The sequence below is a fragment of the Ornithorhynchus anatinus genome, chromosome 19, assembly GCF_004115215.2.
Source record: "Ornithorhynchus anatinus isolate Pmale09 chromosome 19, mOrnAna1.pri.v4, whole genome shotgun sequence".
NCBI classification, from domain to species: Eukaryota; Metazoa; Chordata; class Mammalia; order Monotremata; family Ornithorhynchidae; genus Ornithorhynchus; species Ornithorhynchus anatinus.
In genome coordinates, this window is record NC_041746.1 from 14,385,349 (window position 1) to 14,396,118 (window position 10,770).

Consider the following 10,770-nt stretch of genomic DNA (forward strand, 5'->3'; position numbering starts at 1 on the left):
TGCTGAGGGCAGGGAATGTGTCCTCTTATTGTTATATTGTACTCTTCCCAGTGGTTAGTACGGTGCTCTGCACACGGTAAGCGCTCAATAAATGTGATTGACCGACTGACTGACTCTGTTAGAGGGTAGGGGTGGGACACCATCCCGAGTTCTCCTCCTCAGCACAGCAGACTGGATACTCCAGCCCCAGAAGATGCTCTGTCAGCTCTCGGCCCTTCCCAGCTGGAAGAAGCACAATCTTTGGAAAACTTGGTCCCCGAGAGCCCGGACCCATTTTACGTGGGTGTTTGAACCTGACCTGGCCGGAGGCTTGGAATGAGATCGGATGATTCCTCAAAGCTTTCCCAGCTACAGAGACTGCAGGGAAGCAGCATGGCTTAGGGGATAGAGCTTGGACCTGGGAGTCAGAAGGACCGGGTTTCTAACCCCGGCTCCACTGGAATTGTCCACCGTGTGACCTTGGGCAAGTCACTTCACTTCTCTGGGCCCCAGTGACCTCATCTATAAATGGGGATTAAGACTGTGAGCCCAATGGGGGCCGGGGGTCAGGTCCCACCTGATTAGCTGGTACCTACTCCAGCACTTAGAACAGTGCTTGATGCACGGTAAGCGCTTAACAAATACCATCATTATTATTCTAGGATCAAATGGGGGCGACCGGGAGGATGTGGGTGGCTTCACCTGTGCCAGGTTAGAGGTTCCCTTCTTCTGGGCACCCTGCTGGCACCCCCATCAGGCCGCGACGGCTTAGGAGAGTGTCCGCGGGAGGCACCCGAGCCAACCGGCAGGAAGAAGATGGTAAACGCTCAGTGAATCTCAGTGAACGACTGATTGAGGAGGCAGGGTCCCCACTCCACCCGCAGCCACTTGAAGAGATGCTGAGGTGCCATCCATCCTTCCTGAGGGAGCACGGGCGTGATGGAAAAAACCAGGAGGGCCTAAGGGCCCACCGCAGCGGGGATCGACCCCGCGGGAACGTCCCCGAGGCAGGAGTCAACGGGGAAGAGGCTTGTTCTCTGGGACCGTCCTTTGTGATAAATAAAGCGGGGTAAGGAGGGTCAGGAGAGCAGGCTGGAGGGTACGGGCGGGGGGCGGGGCCGGGGATCACCGAGGCAGGGTCGTGCCAGGAAGTCATTCTGCTTATCTTCCGCCTGGTACACAAACACCCATATTGATTCTAGGTGACTCTCGAATCCCCGTTGCGGTCACCCCGGCCCCCGGGGCTGGGGACTGCACTATTCCCATCAAGTCAGCAGTCGGTCCATCGACTGGAAACCCGGGAGCCAGAACCTACTGTGTGTAGACCATTTGGGGGCTACAGGTTAGATGGATGTGTGTGTGTGTTTGCGCATGTGCTCGGTGTGTGTGTTTTCCAGCGATGGTAAATATTAACAAGGAAATATAAAGCCAGAGGCCCATGCCTGAGATGGACCTTCCCCAGGAGCAAGGAATGGAGGGAGATAAAGCTGTGTATCTTAGATAGGGCCCGAAGCAGGGTGTGTGTGTGTGTGTTTGTGTGTGTGTGTGTGTGTGTGTGTGTGTGGTGGGGGGTGGGGCACTTATAGGGGAGCCGGCCAAGCGGCTCTCTGTTGTGGATGGGACAGAGGATACGGTTACAGGAAGTCTCCGACCCGAGGCGTTTTGGGTTGAGATGCACGGGACTCGTGACCATTTGAAATGGACACAGTCTCACCTCTGCAGCACATCGGTTTGGACTTTGCAACGTGAGTTTCCTCAGTGGAAGTAGAGTGGCTGAGGGGAAAGGGGTTGGGCCTCGGAGTCAGAAGACCTGGATTCTCATTCCGGCTCTGCCACCTGCCCGCTGGGCTACGTCGGACGGGTCATTTAAGTGTTCTTGCCCTCAGTTTTCTCCTCTGGGAAATGGGGATGAAAAGCCTGTTGTTCCTCCTGCTTGGACAGGGAGCCCTGTGTAGGACCAGATTATCTTGGATAATAATAATAACAATAATGATGGCATTTGTTAAACGCTTACTATATGCAAAGCACCGTTCTAAGCACTGGGGAAGATTCAAGGTGATCAGGTTGCCCCATGTGGGGCTCAGAGTCTTAATGCCCATTTTACAGATGAGGCACAGAGAAGTGATGTGACTTGCCCAAAGTCACACAGCTGACAAGCAGCGGAGCTGGGATTTGAGTCCATGATCTCAGACTCCCCAGCCTGTGCTCTTCGCACTGAGCCACGCTGCTTCTCTCTACCACAGTGCTTGGCACATAGTAAGTGCGTAACAAAGACCAACATTATTTTTATTATGGCACTAGGTTTGGGGGTCCGGGTGGTGGGGGTAGGGTGGGGTGCGTGGGAATTGCAGAGAAATAGGGAAAATATTTTTAAAGACAGTGAAGGGGAAGAAGGGTTTGGTGGGGCAGTTTAAAAAGGTATGGGAGTGGGCAGAGAGGAAAAGTCATCAGAACACCAGCGTCACCAGGAAGGGTCGATGTGACCGTTTCACCTCTGAGAATGGCAACTTCTGCTGCCCTAAGGTGGAACTTCTCCCTAAAGGCCCAAACGAAGCTATGTGACTCATCTATAATCGATTGTGTACAGACGATTTGGAATCATTTCATTCAAACTAGGGTATCTGACCTCGGTTCTGGATCCAATCCTCCATTTATAACATCCTTCCTAGGAGAATAGCGGTCCCACTTCTAGCCTCTGGACTTAAGACGTGGCCTTTGAAGAACCGACAGTGCGACAAATCGGAAACTTAGCCTGCCCGTTCTCTTTGTAGGCATTATTTCTAGTGGTGGAATGAATTCTGGACGGAATTAGCTCAGCTTTGCTGGAGCAGACTTACGTATTTCCTCTTCGTCCTCTCCCCCATCCTTCCGCTCTCCAGGTGCCTGGACTCAGAGTCTCCCAGGGTGGACAAAAGGAAACACATGCAGAGGTCCCTGGCTCACAGTTCCCTGGGGAGGAGAAAGAACAAGCCGAGTTTGTGCGATTTCTTAAGGCTCCACTGCCCGATTTCCACTGGGTTCGCTACTTCTCTCGACCATAATCTGGTTATAGGGAGGGACTGTGTCAGTTTAATTCTGTCATATTGTACTCTACAAAGCATTTAGTGCAGTGCTCTGCACACAGTAAACGCTCAATAAATACCACTGATTGATTGCTTTCTTTGGAAATGCCCAGATTGGCTTTCTGCTGGCCAACGCTACCCACCCCTCCCCATTCTCTGTTTTCAAGGCAGAGTCCTAACTTCTCTGTCCATCGGACTATAGGCTCCCTGAAGGCAGGGATCGTGTGTACTTACTAAATTGGACTTCCTCAAGTGCTTGATACCGTGCTCTGCACACAGTAAATGCTCCCTAAATGCCACTGATTGATTGAGGGTCCGATTGCCATTACTAACCACAATTCCTCTCATGCTTCATCTCCCCCAAAGATCACCTTCCTTTTTTCTTCTCTTCGTGCTCATCAGACTATCAACTCTCTGAGGTCAGGGACTGGTCTTTCTCTTCCCTTTGTCCCTCCCCACAATCACCAGGGAAGGATTCCACACCCAGATTCTGTAATCAATCAACAACCAATCGTATTTATAGAGCACTTACTGTGTGCAGAGCACCGTACTGAGTGCTTGGGAGAGGACAGTACAACAGAATCCGCAGATGTGTTCCCTGCCCCTTTTACAGTCTAGAGGAGGAGACAGACATTGATGTGAAAATAAGTAATTTATAATACATAATATAATTCAAAATAGATAATTAAAAGATATGTACCTAAGTGCGGTGGGGTTGGGGGTGTTCTAACTGTACTCTCAATTAACAGTGATCAACACTAAAGGATGCTCCGATCCCTTCCTCATCTCTAATCCGGCAAGAATCGCTCCCTTTCTTGCATCTTCCACAGACAGTGTGATCTCCTGTTGTTTCCCACCCTCTCCGAGCTCCTTAGCTCCTGCCCGTCTGCCCCGTTTTTCACAAACTTTCTCCCATCTGATAACAATATTACCGCCACTACTACTAACTGTATTTGTTAAGCACCTACTCTGGGCCAAGCACTGAGGTAGATGCGATTGCAATCGGATGGGACACAGTCCCTGTCTCATATGGGGCTCGCCATCCAAGAGGGAAGAGAACAGAAATGTTATCCCCATTTTACAAATGAGGAAACGGAGTCACCGAGAAGTTGAGTGACTCACCCAAGGTCACACAGCAGAGCGGGGATTAAAACTCAAGTCTTCTGAGTCTTCGGGCCCCAACTCTTTCCACTAGGCCAGACCGTTCTCCCCCTCCACCTCCCTCCCTCTGGATTCCCTCAGCTCACTCCCGCTCCCATCAGGAACGGAGCCAGCAGCCTTCCTCGCAGTGGTCAATAACCAGAAAGTTATCTGACTCAACGCTCCCTCCTTCTCCTGTCCCAGCTAATCTGGGCCCTCCCTGTCTCTGGCCTTGGGCTGAAGCCTTTCAGAGATCAATCTTCTCTGTCTCTCCGGGCTTCAAAGCCAACAGCTTCGACTTTGCCGATAATTCCTCCAGGGCTGCAGTTCCCAGAAACTTGGAGCAGCATTCTCGGCTCCTCGACTGGACCCTCTCACGGGTCTCTGCTCTCCTAAAACCTTCGACCGACCCCGGGTGCCACGTTCGACTTCTGGGCTGGTGCCGCCAATGCCATCTAGGGGCAATATTTAACATCCGGGGCCTGCCAGGATTCCAGACAATGACAAGCCTCTACTCTCCGCATCTTCAAAGTCCTACTAAAATCACATCTCCTCCAGGAAGCCTTCTCTGACTAATCTCTATTATCATTCATAATAATATGTGTCATAATCTCTACACTCTAAGATCATTATGGGCAGGGGACGTGTCTGCTAATTCTGCTTTATTGTACTCTCCCAAGCGATTAGTACAGTGCTCTGCACATAGTAAGCGCTAAACAAATACCATTGATTGAATGAATACTAGTGACATTACTCTTACCAAAAATATTAATAACTTGTTAAGCACTTACTCTGTGCCAAGGACTGTACTAAGAACTGGCATAAATACTAGATAATCGAGCTGGACACAGTCCCCGTCCCACATGGAGCTCACAGTCTAAGTAGGAGAGTCGGTTTGAATCCCCATTTTACAGATGAGGAAACTGAGGCCCGGAGAAGTGAAGTGACTCGCTGAAGGTCACACAGCAGACAAGTGGCAGTGTGACCTCGGGCAAGTCACTTCATTTCTCTGGGCCTCGGTTCCCTCGTCTATAAACTGGGGAATAGGACCGTGAGCCCCACTGTAGCATAGGGACCGTGTCCAACCTGTTTATCTTGTATCTATCCTAGCACTTAGTACAGTGCCTGGCACATAGTAAGTGCTTAATACCATTTGAAAAAATAAGTATTGAGTTCAAGGTTTTGCAAGTGCTAAGCAAGGATCGCGTCTACTATCTCTATTGCACTCTCCCAACCGCTTAGTACAGAGCACACAGTAAGCATTCAGTAAATACCATTGATTGATGGGTTAAGGAGTTCGAGGGGTGATTGGAACTATTGGAGAGACGGGGCTTAACCTGTCCTAGATGACTTGGTAGCCATCTGCCCGGAGGCAGGGGACTGGACCAGGAGCTGACCATTTTAGGTCCTTTCCTTAGCTATAGGACTCTGGGAGTCTTCTGCTCCCTTTAACTGGGCTCCTTCTGGCCCCGTGGGCTTACTCACCACTGGGTTCCTGTTTGGGGCTCACAACGGAAGGGGCCGGGAGGCCGGGGAGCGAGCTCTGGGTAGGGTGTTGCGTGGGAACCGCGCACAAACCTTCCAGTGTCCGCTCCATCCCGGGAGAGCACCTCAGCTGTTTCCCCCTCTGCCTCCTGGGTTCAAAAAACCCATTCTGGGAATGAAGAATAACCCTCAGGGTCAGGTGCTTCCCAGTAGTTTTCCTTCTCAAGCACCTGTGCAGAGTTGTTGTGAGAATGAGTCGTCAGGAAGCGAATATTGAAGTTGATTGGAACAATTGTCAGCATGGGAGGTTTTCTGAACCCAGTCTGCCTTTACTTTAAAAGATTTACTTAAAAAGATTTACTTATAAGCCACCTCCTCTGAGGAGCCTGACTAGATTAACCCCCCTGGGCTCGATCTGCCAATAGCACCAATCACCCCCCTCCTCCCAATCTCCTTATCAACCAGTGGTAATTATGGAGCACTTACTGTGCACGGAGCACTGTACTAAGCACTTGGGAGAGGATATTTAGGAGCACGATCGCTGCTAAATAATAATAATAGCTACAGTATTTAAGCACTTCCTCTGTGTCAAGCATTGTTCTAAGCATTGGGTAAGATACGGGTTAATTAGGTAGAACACAATCGCTGTCCCACACAAGGCTCAGAATCTAAGTAGGGAGAACAGGCATTGAATCCTCATTTTACAGATGAGGCATATGAGGCCCAGAGAAGTGACTTGCCCAGGTCACACGGCAGGCACGCGGCGGCCGAGCCGAGATCAGAACCCAGGTCCTCTGACCCCCCTACCCTGTGCTCTTTCCACTAGGCCATTTAACACTTGCAAAATCCTTGAATGTTCTCTTCCCTACTCTTGCTTCTTTCCAGTCAGGGCTTTTTGATCACCTTGTCCTTATGCGTTTTCCACTTATTTATACATTTCTATCAGTTGGGTTCATCTTGTCTTCCCTGCTAGACTATCAGCCCCTGGCCTCAGTGACCATCCTCTGGCCCTGCCCACATCCGGTCCAAGATTCTGTGCCTAGTGGGTGCCTGGTCTAGATGTGGGCGTCCCTCCTGGACAGTCCCCCCTCCCAGCCCCATAGCGCTTGTATACATATCTGTAATTTAGTTATTTCTATTAATGTCTGTCTCCCCCTCTAGACTGTATGCTCTCTGTGGAGGGAATGTGTCGGTTAAACTGTTTTATCGTACTCTCCCAAGCTTTTAGTACAGTGCTCTGCACACAGTAAACACTCAGAATGATTGACTCTGCACATGTGTTCGATAAATACGACTGATTGATAGTAAGCATTGAATAACATCAAAAAAATAATGAAGAGAAAGAAAGCCAAGCTTACAGTTTAGTGGCTTGGTAACTGTCTGATGATAGAGTGGTGCAGAGAGCTTTTTCCAGGTCGGTCCAGCTCAGGATGAATCTCTGAGGAATCAAGGGTGGAGAGGACAACATCACCAGAAAGCTCTAGAGTCGGAGGCCCAGGTTATCTGATTTGTTCCTGCCGAGCATGCGGTCTTAAGGAAACAGAATCCCTCTACTCCCCCAGGCCCATCTTTACCAGAGAAGCACATGTTAGTGTTGAGGGGGGGATTTGGGCCTCTGATTCAGGAAACCCTTAGAGAAACTTGCGGTTTAGGTTGGGCCCAACGCAGACCAGCTTGGAAGCAGGGGGGTGGGATGACTTGACCTCTCGGTCTTTCCGGGCAGAAATGGAGGGATCGAGGGGCTGAATCATCAGCACACTGAACACAACAGGTCCCTGGGCTCTCTGGGTTTCTGCCCTTGGCCTTGCTCCTCCAAACAACAAGTTCCGGCTTATTAAAATAGAGACGGCCAGGACGGCCCCATTTATTTCAGGGCTCTTGGACTGAGGGTGGATTCTTTGCCATTTGCTGGGAAAACTGCTGTGAGTAGGCAGAAACCGTATACTGGGCGTTCGGCCAAAGCCAGGCCAGGTCCCCCACAGAACCACAGCCCAGTGGGCCTTCTTCTGGAGCCTCAAGGCCAGTGGTTTGATTAGTCACCTGCTTTATTTATTTATTGATTGATTGATGAAAATAGCATCCCGCTGGGAGAGCTGAGAGCCGCACGAGCCAACTCCTTCTGGAAACAAGTTTATCTAGACACAGACATGCACACGCACAAACACACACACACACCTCGGGTAGGCACGTGCTACGGCTCACCAGACACTAGCCAACGAGGGGAGACGCGGCTGGAAGGCACCGGCCGAACATAAAACAAAGGAAACCGAAGCCAGAGAAATAGCCCGTTGCCTTAAAATAGCTGCCCGTCTCCCAGGGGCCGAGGAAAAAATACAAAGCGAACTTTATTAGCCTGTCGGTCCCTAAAGGTCAGGGGCTTTTTTTGCTTCAGAGTGTAGCTCAGAGCTTAAAGCCCGAAACAGCCTGGCCTAGGGGGGAGAGCACAGGCCTTGGAATCGGAGGACCTGGCTTCTCATCCCGGCTCTGCCATTTCTCTGCTGGGTGACGTCGGGCACGTCGCAACTTCTCTGGGCCTCAGTTCCCTCATCTTCAAAATGGGGATTCAATCCCTGTTCTCCCTCCTCTTTAGACTATACGTTCCATGGGGGATTTGATGATCTTGTTTAGTACAGTGTTTGCTACAGTGTAAGAGCTTAACCAACACCCAAATATAATTATTTTTACACTGAGTGATGTTATGGCTTCTTTCTGAGATGATCATCTGCTTTCCTCCCTGTGCTCTAATAGCCAGATATTCCTACCCGTGGTTTCCAAAGAGATTCTTGTTAAGATTTTTTACCCTGGTATGGTGGGGGAGAGGATGGGGGGGAAACAAAGGCAGGAGCGGGAGGGAGACTGGTCCTGGATCCAGATGAAGAGATTATAGGGAGGGGGAAGGGGAATTTACATGTAATAATAATAATTACGGTATTCGTTAAGGATTTCCTATGTGCCGTGCACTTTACTAAGCATCAGGTTTGATACAGAATATACAGATTGGACTCAGCCCCTGTCCCACACTGGGCTCATAGTCTGCGGGGGAAGGAGAACAAGCTATATCAAATCCACTCTTTACAGGCGAGGAAATCGAGGCATCCGGGCCCATGCTCCTTCCACTAGGCCACGATGCTTCCCCATCTGGCACCATTCTGAGGTTTAGAGTCCTAAAGAGTCCGGGAATACTAAGCGGCCACAGAAAGGCAGCATCTGGAGCAAGGAATTTAGAGCATCATAATTTTCCAATTCCCGAATGCAGGGCTGTATTTCAAGTGGGTTCCCCTACAATTTCCCGATTCCTTTCCTCTGGTCCTGGCTAAACTCCATCCACGCTCCAGATGACGGACTTTGACCCCCATGATTGGAAATCAGTCTGTTTCGGTCAGGCCGGTGATGGGCTACCTAAACCCACAGGAAGCAATGTGGCCTGGTGGGAAGAGCCCAGGCCTGGAAGTCCAGATACCTGGGTTCTAATCCTGGCTCTGCCCCTTGTGTGCTGTGTGATCTTGGGCAAGTTTCTTCTCTGGTCCTCACTTCCCTCATCTGTAAAATGGGGATAAAATCCTCATTCCCCCTCTCCCTTAACCTGGGAGTCCCATGCGGGACAGGGACCGTGCCTGGCCCGATTGCTTGGCACGGGATAAGCGCTGAACAAATACTGTAATTATTATTATTACCCTTATTCCTCAGGTTCAGTCCAGGCCTGTTTGGGCTCGGTCTGGGCTTCAAGATTTCAGCCTCCCAAGGTTCTTTAGGGACACACTATCTTTGGCTTGTTTTGGGGGTAGCGAATGCCTGATGTTCCCTTGGGTTTGGGCATAAGCCCGGAAGAATGGGAGGGTCCAATATGGGGGCCAAATTTGGTGTTTGTCCCTTTTCTCGCCCTTAGTCCTCTGTCCCTCCAAAGCCTTCCCCTCCACAGCCCTCAGAGCAAGACAAGGCAAAGTGGGCATTAAGGTTTTCTCTGCTTTGACTCCTAAAGCTCCCCCCGGGCCCCGGCCCCATCCCAAGCCTCCCTTTCCCAGTTTTACTTCGCGATTGAGGGCCTCCTCTGGTGGCCGGCCTCCCTCCCTCAGCTCCCTGGTCCTCGGCACTCGGCCGGATCGACGCAACTCCGGGTCGCTCCGAGCGTGACAAGGCACGGCTGGTAGAGCCGGAGATAGGGGAACCGCGCGAGGTATTTGTGGAGGGAGCTTAGAGATGCCTCTGGGCTCTCCACCGGTAAATATTTGCTGAGCTCTCCAGGCTGATGGCCAATCGAAGCCGGGGTTGTTGAAATTCCTGCCGATCTTAGAGCCGGACCCAGGAACGCACTCCATCCCGCCTTGGGACCAGACGGCCTTTCCGGAGGCCCGGTCCATGGCAGACCGGTCTTTCCACGGCTTCTCAGAGGGCCCGGCGGAAACCTGAGAGGGCGAGGAGCCGCTCCGGAAGACGAGGATGGGAGCCTTGCCCTCATCCCACTCAACAGATCAGGAACCCAGTTCTGTCAATCAGTTGATCGTATTTATCGAGCACTTACTGTGTGCAGAGCGCTGTATTAAGTGCTTGGGAGACTACAACAAAGTGACGCATTCCCTGCCCGTAATGAGCTTTCAGTCCAGAGGGAGACACAGACCCTGATATAAATAAATAAATTGCAGATATGCATATAAGTGGTGTGGGATTGGGAGTGGGGATGAACAAACGGAGCAAGTCAGAGCGATGCAGAAGGGAGTGGGAGAGGAAGAAAGGAGGGTCAGTCAGGGAAGGCCACTTGGAGGAGACGTGCCTTCAATAATGCTTTGAAGGCGGGGAGAGTCATTGTCTGTCGGATATGGGGCGGGGGGGGGGGTGGGGGGCGTTCCAGGCCAGAGGCAGGACGTGGGCAAGAGGTCGGTGGTGAAATAGATGAGATGCAGGTACAGTGAGAAGGTTGGCATTGGAGGAGCTAAGTGTATGGGCTGGGTTGTAGTAGGAGAGTAGCGAGGAGAGGTAGGAGGGAACAAGGTCCTTGAGCGCTTCAAAGCCACTGGTGAGGAGTTTCTGATTTTCCACCTGCCTGGGCTGGGTGCTGCATGGCAGAAATAGGAAGCAACGTGGCCTAGTTGAAAGGGCACGAGACTGG